Source organism: Fukomys damarensis, unplaced genomic scaffold, assembly GCF_012274545.1.
Source record: "Fukomys damarensis isolate Sample0158 unplaced genomic scaffold, DMR_v1.0_HiC HiC_scaffold_16, whole genome shotgun sequence".
NCBI classification, from domain to species: Eukaryota; Metazoa; Chordata; class Mammalia; order Rodentia; family Bathyergidae; genus Fukomys; species Fukomys damarensis.
The window spans coordinates 73,629,733-73,643,767 of record NW_022900928.1 but is presented as its reverse complement, the minus strand read 5'-3'; the positions used below and the strand labels follow the sequence as shown (position 1 = coordinate 73,643,767).

The 14,035-nt window shown below is 38.8% G+C and overlaps 1 pseudogene; it reads right to left on the bottom strand.

Annotated features, from left to right (window-relative positions):
* Window positions 1-12,593: 12,593 nt before the first annotated feature.
* LOC104865243 lies at window positions 12,594-14,017 on the bottom strand (annotated as a pseudogene).
* Between the last annotated feature and the right edge of the window lie 18 nt (window positions 14,018-14,035).

Genomic DNA, 14,035 nt, shown 5'->3' with positions numbered 1-14,035 from the left:
ATAAAGAAGATATGGTTTTTCTATAAAATGGAATCTACTCAGCCATAAAGAGTGAGAAATTAGAGTCATTCATAGGAAAATGGACACATATTGAGGATATACTCTTAAGTGAAATAAATAAGTCACATATGTTAAATACCGAATAGTTTCTCTGATGTGAAAAACTATAATAGTACACAAGATCCTAATGGGATAATTAAGAGTGTGAAATAGGAAGAAAAGGGCTAAAGGTGTAGGGAAAGTGGGAAGGGTAGGGGAAAGGAAATAAGGGAAAAAATATGAAAAAATGAAAAAATGGAAATAAAGAGTTTGTTAATAGGGAGGGAAGGAAGGGGTGAAAGGAGGGCAGGGACAAGGGGAAAAATGAGAACCAAGACCTGTCATGTGAAGGTACAGGATCCCAGTAATGAATGTAACTGTATTGTAGACTTAGATTGTACCAATAAACTCAATAAAAAGAAAAAGAAATGTTCCCTCTTCTGAGGAAGGAAGAACTCACTCATATGGAGAAATCTTTAAAAAGTTTGGTATCTACAACCAAAATAACTTTTAAATACGATATTATACAGTTAAATTCATATTAATGAGATCAACTAAAATTACCCCATTCTAATTGAAATAAGTGGATTTGGAATCCATATATTGTTCTTGAAATGTTGCGTTGATTGTTTATATTCAGTCTTATCAGGTGATTTCTGTTTAATCTTGCTCATCTAGCATAAATAAGGATGCAAACATATACGAAGACACTATATGTATGATATTCTCATTTAATTTTCTCAGGTTGTTACTGATTACTGGTAGAATAAAGAGTGCATATATCTTCAGTGATTGTCAAACATGATCAATCTTGTAAAAATATCTCAAATGTGTCCTAACTTTTGTGCTATTTTTAAAATTCCTTAAGACATCAGAGCCCCCTAGATTATTTTTTAAATTAACTGATTTTATTGGTACATTTAAGTTATACAATGCAATGATATTCATCATTGGAAATTTGCAGCTTTACATAATCCATCTTGGTTCTTACTTTTGGCCCATTCCCTTCAACCCTCCACCCATTCCTATCTACTAACATTGTTTCCAATTTTTTCTTTTTCTCATGTTAATTCCATTCGAATCTTTCTTTTCCCCTACCCCTCCCATTTTCCCTTCCCCTTTGCACCTTTTCTTCCTATTTCACATTATCTATTATACCTTTTTAGTCCTTATTTACACTTTCAGTTTCTCACACTAAAGAAACTACTTGATATTTACATGTATGCACCCTATTTATTTCACTGAAGAGAATCTCCTCAATGTGCATCCATTTAGCTATAAATGTCTCTAGTTTCTCAATCTTTATGGCTGAGTAGTACTCCATTTTATTTTAGAAAACAACATTTTCTTTACCCAATCTCCTGTTGATGGGCAATTACGCTACTCCTAAGTTTTAGCTCTCATGAATTGTGCTGCTATGAACATGGGTGCATATATATCATTATGGTATGATTCTCTTAATTCTTTGGGTAAGATACCCAGCAGGGGGATACCTGGGTCAACTGCAACCTCCAATCCTAGTTCTTTGAAGTATCTCTATACTGATTTCCACAGTGGTTGCACCACTCTACACTCTCACGAGCTGTGGAGCATGGCTCCTCTTTCCCCACAGCCCTACCAGCATTTCTTATTGATTGATTTCTTGATAGAAGCCATTCTTTGTGGAGTGAAAGGGAACAAAGGAGAAGGGGGAAGGAGCAGGGGAAGGGGCTTGGTTATACAGTAGGTGACTAGTGCAGGCAGATCAGAGATCATGTCAGCTGCACAGGCAGCCACTCAGGGGCCACTCTTGAACATTCATTCCTTTTATGGACAAACCTTGTTTTTATTTATGACCAGTTATGCATGATGTAGAAAATGGAAACTAAGAAGTTTGAAGAAACTTGAAGAAGGAAGTTACTTATCAGAATGGCAGGTGGAAGGGGCCTTCCCTGACAATAATCAAAAAATAATAGTACAAGGAGTTAAATGAGCCCATCTATTTTAATTGGGGAGCATGTGTAACTGGGAGGGTGACTGGATGGCAGAACAGATAGAGCAAAATTCTAGTGTGAAAGTTGGGTGGGAACCAGGTATGATTTATATTTCCCAGGTGCCAATTGGGAACCACAAACTCCTCTTTGTCAGAACTGCAGAATCCAGGGAGTAAAACTAAATTGCCTTGTCTCTGCCATGATATTCAGCACAGAAAGGACAATCTTTGGGTGAGTATGACAAGCGGCAGATCAGGTCTTTCTGAGTAGGCGACAGGTATTGTTGTGAGATATATAAAAAGAATTGTTGTCCCACATTTGGAGTTGGGAGAGTTCTGAGCCATTGGGAGATTTTAATCAAATGGCTCAACTTGTAGCTGTGGGAGTAGGAGTGTAAGCCAGCAGATAAGGAGAAGCGTATAGAAGACAATTTTTTGAACTAAAATCTTAGAGGGCTTTTTGGTAGAAATATTCTGTTAACTAACCCAGGATCCCATCTACTGACCTTTTTTGAGGATAGAACTAATGCAGGTCTTGTTGTAATTGAGTTATGAAGTGAAGAAACTGCAGCCGGATCTGGATCCATGTCATTGGGCTTTATCCAGAAGGCAGACTGGTGAAGTGGTCACTTCATGTAAGATAAGCTGATTTACTGTCTGACTAGAAATTGTTTGGATTTGATTCTGGAGGAATAGGAGTAAGCAGGGACAACCATACCCAGAATGAGGATGCAAATGAGGGTAAAGAACAGAGATTATTTATGGTGCCCAGTGACATGTGAGATATAAGAATAGCCTATTATGTCCTGTAACCCTGGAATTTTATCTCTGCCTTAAATGAAATGTAGAAAAATGTGTAACCTTGAGATACAGAGACCCATTTATTATTAGTAATTTAATATTAGTAAGTGAAACCAAGAAAAAACTTGTGTTGTTTTAGAAATAAATTTACTCCCAGTTGGTTTGTAGATACAGAAGGAAGACAAAAACCCAATGAAAAGTAAATTTTTTTTTTTTACAAATAAGCAAACTTGAATACCAAAGCTAGAACTCACACAACTATTTTACAATAATTAGAATAGCAAAACAGACAGGGGCCTACTATGGCCAGAAGACACCTGTAGGTAGGCAGTCCCCATAAGCGAAGTAGCCATGGCATAATCAGTGGTAGCTAGGAGTAGTATTGGATCTTTTCTCATGTAAACCATTGCTTTTAAGGTTTTTGATGTTTTGTTGTAATTTTTAAATCTTTGCCTTGACTATGCCTGATTGGTTAATAAAATAACACTCTTCACCTAGAGCCTGGCATGTTTTTCCTTAGGTTGCTTGTTAGCATGTCGAGGGCACACCTATTTTGGAGCAGGACAGCTGCTAGGGAATTAATCTGGTCCTAGACTCTTTTCAGGGATTGGTTTATTTTGTCCATGTGTTTTAAGATTTTTATTGACAATGTCTGATAGAAATGTGTAGAGGTAGAGATACACGATATACCCATAGCCATGCCAGTGAGGACCACCACTTTTATCAAGAAGGGGACCAGGAAGGGGGCCACCCTCTTGTTGATCTTTGGCTGTGGGAGGATCCTTTTAAACATCTGGTCAAGGGGGCCTGAGAAACACTATGTAACAGAAAATTTTAGATCAGTTGAGGCATCAGAGTGCCTCCTGTCTGCATATGAAGGATAGGCTATTGGGTAGGCAGACAGGGTGCTCTTCTGAGATAAAGAGGGAGTAAGCAAGGCAAGTGATGTTAGCATTTTGCCCTGTGTATGTCAGGTTAGTGATTTGTGTAGGAAATGGGAGACCTGTAGCGAAGGGTCCCGGAACTGTGGATAAATTGCCAGTATTTGAGACAGAGAGGTTAAAATCTAGGGGGATGGGAATTGGAGTGAATGAGTGGGGGTAAACAGACATAAACATCTAACAGTCTGAGATATTGACAGGGAGATAGTAGAATGTTGTATTAAATAGGTGTTGTAACCTTGTTTTGAGTCTGGGTTGTGTGGTTTGCCACTTGGAGATCTATCCCTTTATAGGGAGGTGGAGTGATGGGCATCAAAAGTCTATCACTAGTGCCTGTTTATTGATTGTCTCTTTTGGTTATTCTTTTCTTCTGGTTGTTTAACACCAAGTTAAAGTGAGACATGTGTTAATCAGTATGAACCTCTTGCTATCTGTCAAGGTCAGTTAAGTCTCTTTAGGCATTATTTTGGAGCCATGAAGAGAGCCTCTCAGCTCTTCCATCAGTGTCAGCTGTTAGGACAGGTCACAACCTTGCTTGACCATGGTGCTTTTAGTGAGAGCATGGGAGATTTTTTTTTTGGTGACCCTCTTTTAGCACACATTGCATTTGTCCTCTGGTGTCCAGCAATCTCCCTATTCAGGAGTTTGGGTGACTTATCAAAGATGTAAGATGCTGTAGAAAAGGTTCTTTTATACTTGAATCTTTGATGACCTTGGAGGGCCAGGGCCAAAATATTAGAGATCTTTTTAGCCCAGTTACCTTTTAGTTGGTCTTTGCCCTTTGGTGGTTGAACACCCAGAAGAGAAAAGTGACATTAGTAGTACAGTAGGAGTTTAACCGTCATAACTTTATCTAGATAGCAAACACCCTGGAACTTAAAATACAGTTAGAGGGCTATTATTTTTATAAATCATGGTTGTTTTAGTAGTTGATTTTCTGTAGAATATTAACAGAAAAAGACTTGAAATCAGAAGCCACACATAATAATATTTTAGCATGACAATCATGATGACATCTTTGTAACAGACAGATATGTATCTTAGTATAAAATAGCCATTGTTAAATATATTTTTATTAAAATACATAAAAACAAAAATAAAACACCCAGGAAACTTCCTTAAGTTATTACCTTTTGATAGGATGCCATCTAAGGAAAGTGTATGGGCCTACAAATGTACCTGTAATCATGAGTAGGTAGAGCAGAATAGAAGGGAGAATACCTGGATCAAAAGGTTATTGCCATAAACAATGTGTTGGAAGACCTGCACGGTCAGACAACATGAATACATTTTGTACACCAGAAAAGTAGCAATAATAATTATTGCAATGATATGAAATCTTATGTCTTGTAAAGTAGCTTGGTAGTAAAAGGATCTTTTTTAAATAACTCCTTGTTTTTTTACAGAAAATATTATATTTTGAAGATGATCATTATAAACATATCTCAATAACATATTTAGAACTCAACCCTTTGATAATAACCAATGTAAACATTTTATAACACATTTAATGAGGCATATCTTCCCAAAAGGCTATGAAAATTATTGGGGCTCCCATTAGTGAACAAAGACCAGAATAAATTTTTCTGAGCAGCTGCTTCTTTATTTACCAACAGGAGTGCACCCAAAACTAAACTAAAAGCTTATATTTAATTATCTTGATGATTTTTTATTTAACCTGTAAAGCCAGGTTGTAGAAATTAAAAATCTACTTGATTCTTTAATGTCATTCTGATAAAAAAATATAATTGGACAAACACCTCCAAACAATTAGACACAGACAAACATATAAGACAATTTATGAAACTAGAGTGCACTCAAATGCATTTGGTCAATTCAATTATAAAATCTCTTTTAGTTACAACTATTCAAAACTTTTGCAGATCTAAATCAACAAAAATCTCTTGTAGAATTAGAATCAAAAGGAATTAAAACTCTTTATGACTGTAAATGTAAACCTTTATAACAAATTTAAAACCAACAAGCAAACATACGTATTTTTGTTGAATCATTTTTTACACTTTTTAAAAAATATATTTAGGCCTTTTGGTCTTGTATATCTTTTTTTACCTCTTTTTAACAAGACAAACATATAAAAACCTTTAAAAGTATATCTCTTTTACTTATAACTTTTTAAATATTTTTTCTCTCTCATTTACTATTAACCTTTTATAACAGACTTTATCTATTAAAATCTTAAAGTGTCCTTTTTTGTTGTTCTCAGCAAAACTTTTGCAGGTCAATTAACAGAGAGCATAATCTCATGTTATAGGTATTGTCAGAAGTCTGTAAGCAGAAAGTAGGGAGTAGGTCAAGTTAATCTGTAATTTATGAATTTGTAGTGTAAATGTTTTAAACACATCAATTAAACATCTAGAAACCAAACACCATCAAACATTATTTTAGTTGAATACAAAAGGAGCATTTGTCAGTTAGCCAGAGGAGGGAATGATGATAACAAAGTTTTTGCCTTGAGGTGGATGTAGGGTCAGAGTCGCTAGATGGTGGTGGAGACTTCCAAGATGGCAGGGAAGAAGAAGAGGTACCTGGACTAGGGGAAGAGGGAGAGCAAGATGGCAGAGGTCTCTGGTAAGGAGGAGGCTCATCTTCTGGGTTAAATTTTTTTCAGGTGCAGAGGGAGAGCTTAAGGTTTTAGTAGCAGGCTGACAGGCAGAACAGAGGGAAGGCTTAGATCTTAAGTAGAAGATCTCACTCCATTTGCCCATGTACTCATAGAAGTTGTAAAGATCCCAGATAATTGAGGGATCAAAAGAGCCATTAGGTGGCCACTTATTTTGGTTATCTAACAAATATTGGGGCCAAATTTGGGAGGAAAGCCTAATAAGGCATTTAGGTTTAGGTTGGACCTGAGTAAGAGAGCCATGAGATTTTTGAGTAGGCAGCCCAGGGGGTAGTCTGCCAGAATGGATTGTTCTGATCTCATGGTGGAGAAAGGAGACTTCTGTCACTGCTCACTGAGGTGTCCTGGAGTGAGGGATAGAGAGTTGTGAGAGTATAGGCACCATGTAAGAGGGTCGTCACCACTCAGGGGTGGAATGAGAGGCCAAAGGGCTGTAGGAGACTTGGGACCTGAGCTCAGGAATTTTGAGTGAGAGGCTGCAGTTGTCTGGGAACACACCAAGTCTCATAGAATGGGGTGAGGCCAGTGTCTCAGTGTGGGAATAGAAAGCCAGACCAACAAACCCACAAATAAAGGCTGGTTACCCACCTATTGATGAGGCCAGTGGTGGGCACATAGCAGCATCTGGGTGAATGGACACGAGTTATCAGGTGGGAGGATCATGGCTCAAGGCTCAGGGCCCCTAAGCCTGTGGCATTAAGGCCAGGAGCCAGGTAGCACCTGATCTGAGTCACAGAGGAAAGAAACTGGTGCCTGGCAAGGATCACTCTGCACACTGACAGAGCTCATATAAGAAATCTTCATTAAAGAGCTGTGGCAAAAGGGAACAAAGGAGAAGGGGGAAGGAGTGGGAGAAGGGGCTTGGTTATATAGTGGGTGACTAGTGCAGGGGGATTGGGGATCATGTCAGCTGCACAGGCAGCCACTCAGGGGCCACTCTTAGACATTCATTCCTTTTATGGACAAGCCTTGTTTGCATGCCAGTTTTTATTTATGACCAGTGATGTATGATGTAGAAAATGGAAACTTTAAGGTGAAAAAGGAATTTATTATCAGAATAGCAGCAGCCATTCCAAGGCATTTATCTTACAGAAGAGGCTTCTAACAAAATTGCAGTCCCTAACAAAATCCTGCCAGTGCACTCCTGAGAGACAGCATTGGTGTGGGTCCTTCTCCTAGGATTGTCTTACATGGGAATTACACACTTGAAGTGCAATGTGCATTAAGTGATGCTTACAGCAGTTCTACTCACAGAAAGACAGGCAGAAACACTTGCTGAAAACCTGATGGTTCTGGGCCTTCAGTAGGACCATATCACAGATGAGCTGCAATGAGTCTATTCTCATGGACCAAGCATTAGAGAAATGATTGGCAATTAAAGTAGAGCAAGGGAGGTGGAATAAGTGGATATGGCAGGGAGCCAGGAGGAGCACTGAGGAGATGCATGTGGATAGAGTGAGAGTCAAAGAAGGTTTCCAGGGAAAATGACTAAACACAGAAAAGTTTGATTAGCATCAGATCATCTGAACAAAGCTCACCAGAATGGAGAGTGAGAAAAGGTGCATTTAGAAATCTTAATGGTTAGGAGCATTTGGACCCTTATGCAGTTGGATTTCTTGGACTATTAGGCAAGAACATGAGTCATAAGCAGGAGCAACAGTGATAGGGAAAACTTTAATAGCAAAAAACCTAGGAAATGTCACAACGTAAGATAATTTCTGCCCTTTGCTCTGTTTAGTTCAGAGTTAACTGGGACCAGAGGCATCTAGTCTCCCTAAAAAGTTTTGTAAATAAAAAGAACCATTATTAGCCTTGTTGACCAAATATGCTCCCTTCTCTTGGTCTAGAATAGATAAATCTTAAAGGTAATTTTCAATAACAAAGAACTGTATCTGGGTTGAAATTCAACTGCCTCTCCACCATGTTTTGAATATCAGCAATGTGAACTGTGAAAATGCAATGGAACCACCTGAATGAGATCAAGGCTGTGAGACCCTATAAAAGAAGGAGTTGTAACCCAGTAGGGAATCAATCAGGGCACTGCCATTAGGTGTTATAGATCCTTTTTCTTTTTTTCTTCCATTCTGCTACCTCTCTGTGTGTCATTTGCACAATTCCTTCCATAATAACAGGTTCCTTAATTCACCTCCAACCTTAGAGTTCCCAATTATTATGACCTTATCTCAAGGCTGAAAACCATACTTCTCACTCTCCAATTTTCTTGCATCCAAATGAGATGTCTTGGGAGATGCTTTGATCCCTGAGGGAAAGAGAATTTGCCATTCTCCACCAGAGCCTCATATCAGTTAAGCACTTATAGTTTTCATGTATTGGTGCTCTGTGACTGAAACAGACTTGGACATTTTCAGCAGTACTTTTTGTCTCCTTTACAACACATTTCTTATAAAAGTAATGTACACATGCTCTATACTGAAGAGTGAAGGCTGCCTAGGGAAAGTTTGCTGAAAAAAGAAGACATTGAGAGCAGAGATTTCCCAAACTACCTGGGAAGCAGGTAAATGTTTTACCATAGGGATTTAGGGTAGGCACAGATATATCTAGAGCCTCACACTAAGGAGAAGGAAATGCTATGTCCACAGAAGGCAAGTCCCTTGATATCCAAGAGTTTCTGTATCTTCACCCAAATAATAAACCAGAGGTGAATGGTGCATAGAGCTGAGAAATTAGAAGTGGATCCCTAAAGTGATTTTAAAAAAAATAAGAAGAACCAAAGACTAAGGGTGGACAAAGCAAGTTGGACAGGTCCAAAACCACAATCAGTGCAACAATATATCACTCCTCAGAGACCTGCAGTAGTTAATACAACTTAAGGAAATGGGCTAAAGATAAGCCCTACTTAAAACTCTATGCCATGAGTGAGTGTAACTGATATGGTAAACACTTCAACCCATAGTCAAAGAATTACCAATTTCCATGCAGAGCAGAAAAAGCCTCCACTTCAGTAGTTTTCCCATTCTGTTTGCACTGATTCTTGCAACAAGATCTGCTACAGACCAGGCAACACTAGAGCTGACAGCTATAGAGAACTGATTGCTCGCTTCAACCTGCAGGTGCATTCCATCAAGGTATTGACCAGTAGAGATAGGACAGGCCACTGGCAGATCACCGTCTAAGCCAATCCTCTTCATCCATACTGAGAGCCCTCCTCCCTGACCAATTTCTCTCCTCTGTCTCCTCCCCTGTGTTTGTTACTATTGGTTTTCAAACCATCAGGGATCTAAAAGTCAGAGTTTCTCAGCAGCACACTGAATGCTTACCTCCCTAACCTAAGGCAAACTGAGGCAGAACGTGAGAAGTGGACTATTCCCTGACTGAGAGCCACTCTCCAGCTAATCCTGAAAAATGCAACCTCAAAGGGAATAGAACTAAAGAGCACTGAGAGTCAGTCTGGGTACACAGAGGTAGAGCCAGTATATGGGTCTTGGAGATGGTCAGTTTTGGGAAATGGAAAACAGCATTTCAAAGGGTCTCAAATTCCAATAAGTAAGAAGGACAGAAATTATGCCATATGTGCCCATGGTTATTGTGTGCTGTAAATCCAGGTGGGGTTTAATCTGAAATTGACTCTTTTTGTAAGGCTGGCTTTTGAGAAAAAATTCATTGCAGCACTTGACATATTTCTAACTACAATAACCAGGAGCACTTGATGTGTCTAGTAGTGCTATAACCAAGAGCCATCCTCAGAGTGAGCTTATTGAGGCTGAACTATTCCAGGAATTAGAAGTCACAGAACAGCCACATATCAAGTTTCCTAGAGACACCTTTTTGCAATGAGTAGGTAGTAGATGGCCACAAAACAGTCAGAGAATGGGAGAATTAGTTGCACACAATTGTGAGAAGTTTAAGAAGTTATGGAACTTAGATTGTGGAGAGTAGAGTGGTTAGTAGTACTGCCAGCTATGTTGAAGATAGGCACATTATTTATGGTTTTCTGAGGAGGCTAGATCAGAAAGCACCAGGTTCAAGCATATTGAATTCTTCAGTTCTCCTCAGTCCTTCTCCAGCACAGCACTCAGTGGTCTGTTTGCTTCCCTCACCCTCCAGAATACTCAGGGATGTGCCTCTTGCTTGGATCTTTACTGTGTGCCCAGGTGCACAGGTAAGGGCCTCTGGTCTATTGGGGGATTGCAGAGACTCTAGGAACACAAAAATCAGCAAGCAAAATAAAAGTCTCTATAGTGAACATAGCTTTGAGGTAGGCATCGTACCATGGACTGGCTTCTCCCATGGAGGACTAAAAAATGGGGCAGGGCTCAGCAATCACACAGCAACAGCCTGTTAAGTGAATGGAAAGGAAACACAGCAGACTCCACTGTGACACATTGTCCCTCCCCCATACTGGTGGATTCCAGTACTACAGGTCCTGGGAAGTAAGTTTACCCATCCAAACACATTGCCATAAAGAAATTATTTTACTCATTTTAATTTTTTCTTTGTTTATTTTCTTGCCTCTTTTTTCTTGTTTTTATGCTTTATATTTTTCTTGTTTGTTGTTTTCCTGCTAATTTTGTCTAATTTTATTTACTTTTTTATTATTTAATTGGAATTTTTACTTGTCCCTTTTTTTAAAATCCTATTTCATGTTTTCTTACACAGACTCTGGTCTGTGACAGCCTCTCAAACTTTCTCTGTGGTTTATGATGTTGGTAATTTTGAAGAGTATGGAATCAGAACTTGGAAGAACATCCCTTGGTATGATTGAGATCAAGAATACCCTTCATGGGCTGGGGATTTGGCTCAGTGGTTCCACCACCTGCCTTGCAAGTGCAAGGACCCGAGTTTGATCCCTGATACCAAAAAAACAAAACAAAACAATGCCCTCATTAGCTGAGTGTGGTAGCACACACCTGTAATCCCGGCACTCAGGAGACAGAGGCAGGAGGATGATCAAGAGTTCAAGGCCAGCCTGGACTATATAGTGAGTTCAAGGGCAGCCTGAACTACATAGTGAGACCTTGTCTCAAAAAACAAACAAACAAACAAAAAGCACAATAAAAGAAGAATGCCCCTCATATACTCAGAGGTGGGGCTTTTGGAAGGTGATTGAACAATAGGGGTGCTGCAGCTGGCTTGCTGTTAGGAGATGGGTGCTGGTTATAGCTATATCACTGGGAATGTGACATGGAAAAGTGTATCTCCCTCCCCAGCTCCTCCATTTGCTCTCTGCTTCTTGTTCTCCATGATTAGAGCAGCTTTCCTCTACCATATCCTCTGCCATACTTTCTTGGAACTGGCCAACTATAGATTAAAAACATGAACCAGAGATAACTTCTGCTCCTGTAAGTTGTGTGTGCATATGTGTGTGTGTGTGTGTATGTGTGTGTGTGTGTGTATGCTGGGTATTTTGCCCCACCAATGAGGTACATTTGGTTTAGGTCAGTGTGATGTTTTTGTCATGGTTCCACAAAGGTATGGGAAAGGGGCAGGAGAGGATCACAGAGGTGAAGTGTTCTTCACATCCCACCATATCAAAGGTGTGTGCTTGCAACCTGTTCTACCATGGCTTGACTGTTGTGCAGAATTACTCTTCCTTGTTAAGTCACTTTTTTGTTTTTCAGTGCTGGGGCTTGAAACCAGGGCCTTCAAACTAAGCTACATCCTTAACCCCTTCTATGTTTTATTTGGAGACAGGATCTCACTAAATTGAGAAATTGCTTAAGCTGGGCTAGAATTAAAATCCTTCTCCCTCAACCTCCCAAAGTGCTGAGATTACAAGTGTGTGCCACCATGTCTGACTCTAGGGTCACTTTTTCTACACTTTCATATGGTTTTTCTTTGACTAAGTCAATAAGTTTAGCACCTTTGAAACTTTTTTCTTTTAACCCTTTTGAATTTTTCAAAATTTTTATAATGGCCACAGTATTTGCATATGTCATGAGTGGGAGAGGGTAATAAAAGTCAAGTTTTTTTTTTTTAAGAGAGGTAGGTTGTTTTTTCATTGATTGAGAAAAGTAGATGTGTGTCTTGTTAGTCTTTTTCATTATTTTGCAGTTGAAAATATTATAATCAGGGCATAATTATTACTGAAAATGTATCAAAGTCAAGAAAATGGACAATAAAAAAACTATTACTTGTTAAAGGCAAATCTTGTAACTTGTGTTTAAAACCATCCATTTTAACATCACCAGAAAGTTGAATCTATTATTTTACATAATGTCAGTAAAAACAAAGAAAATAATCAAGTTGTCTCATGGACTGACAGGTGGCTTATTAATTCCCTTTCATTTCCAAACTTCATCACTAACCTTATGAGGTAAGTCAGTAAAATGCTTGAAATCCAAATGAATTTTAAGTTCTTCAATTTGTCCTGTTGAATATTCACAAAATTGACATAAATAAATCCCCTCAGATGAATTTGAATTAAAATGCTTGCAGTATTCTAGCATACTCGAAAAGCCTTTCCCACAGTCATTGTAAACACAAGGAAATATTTTAGTATGTTCAATAGCAACATGCCTGTTTACATTCATTCATATGAAGTCTACTCCAACATACTCTTGACATACAAAGTTCTTACATCTGTCAAAAGTAATTTTGCTTAAGAGGCTGTACCATCCATGTTGTCCATTGTTATACTTATCACTTGATTCTATTAATTTACATGCATGCTCATTTACCACATGGCTGTGCAAGTCTTCTGGATCATTGGTTTCATGTTCACAGAACTGACACAAGTACTGTCATCACAGCTGTGCTCCTGGAAATGTAGGGGGCGCTCACGGCTCGAGAAGAACTGAGCATCACACTGCTCACACCAGTAGAGATGATCACTGAAGTGGGTGTCTGCAATGTGCTGGCTGAGGTTCCCCAAAATGGCAGTCTTATAGTCACAGTATTTATAAATGGATGGATCCTCTTCATGCAGTTTGGCACATTCAGTCAGAAGCATATTGGTAGAGAAATTTTCCTTGAGTACTCAGCATACGTTTGAATCAGTTTGTTTATGCTTTAAGATCATGGGGGGCTTTAAATCAGGAAAATATTTATTGTTGAATTCAGAAAGTTCACATTTATAGAGGCCATTGCTATTAGCTCTCAGTAAAGGCCATTTCTGCTGGGCAGTTACATTCAAAGCTTGGCTTTTGTCAAGAACTTTACCAAGTTCAGTGGGTGGCTCTTCATCAGCTTGGTCTTGGAGGCTTTCCGAGGAATTGTTTTCTGTCTCTATATCATAATCCTCTGAAACTGCATGCACTTCCACAGCAACTGGAACATCTTCGGCAGCGTGGACTTCTGCAGGATTCTCCTCATGAGTTAGTTGACTGATTCAGGGGAGTCACAGTCTTCATCACAAATTTCAATATCAGCAGATTTTTCTGAAGGAAAGGAAGTGTGGTCTAGAATTCTAAGTACAGGACTGAGAACCAGGTAGTTATGATTTCTGTTTCTGGCCTTGATTCATTCAGCAAATTTTGGTACATTATTTGATATCTATCCAAATCATCATCTTACTGTCAAAACATTTTAAGTCTGGTGTCTCACAGAACAGACACTATAATGATGATCAGGAGAAAAAAAAAATATTCCATTGAATGCATCTGCAATTCCGCTCATTCCAGAGGAATCTGAATAACGAGAAGGGTGTAAAGTCTTCCTTTTTTTTTTTTTTTTTAGGATTTT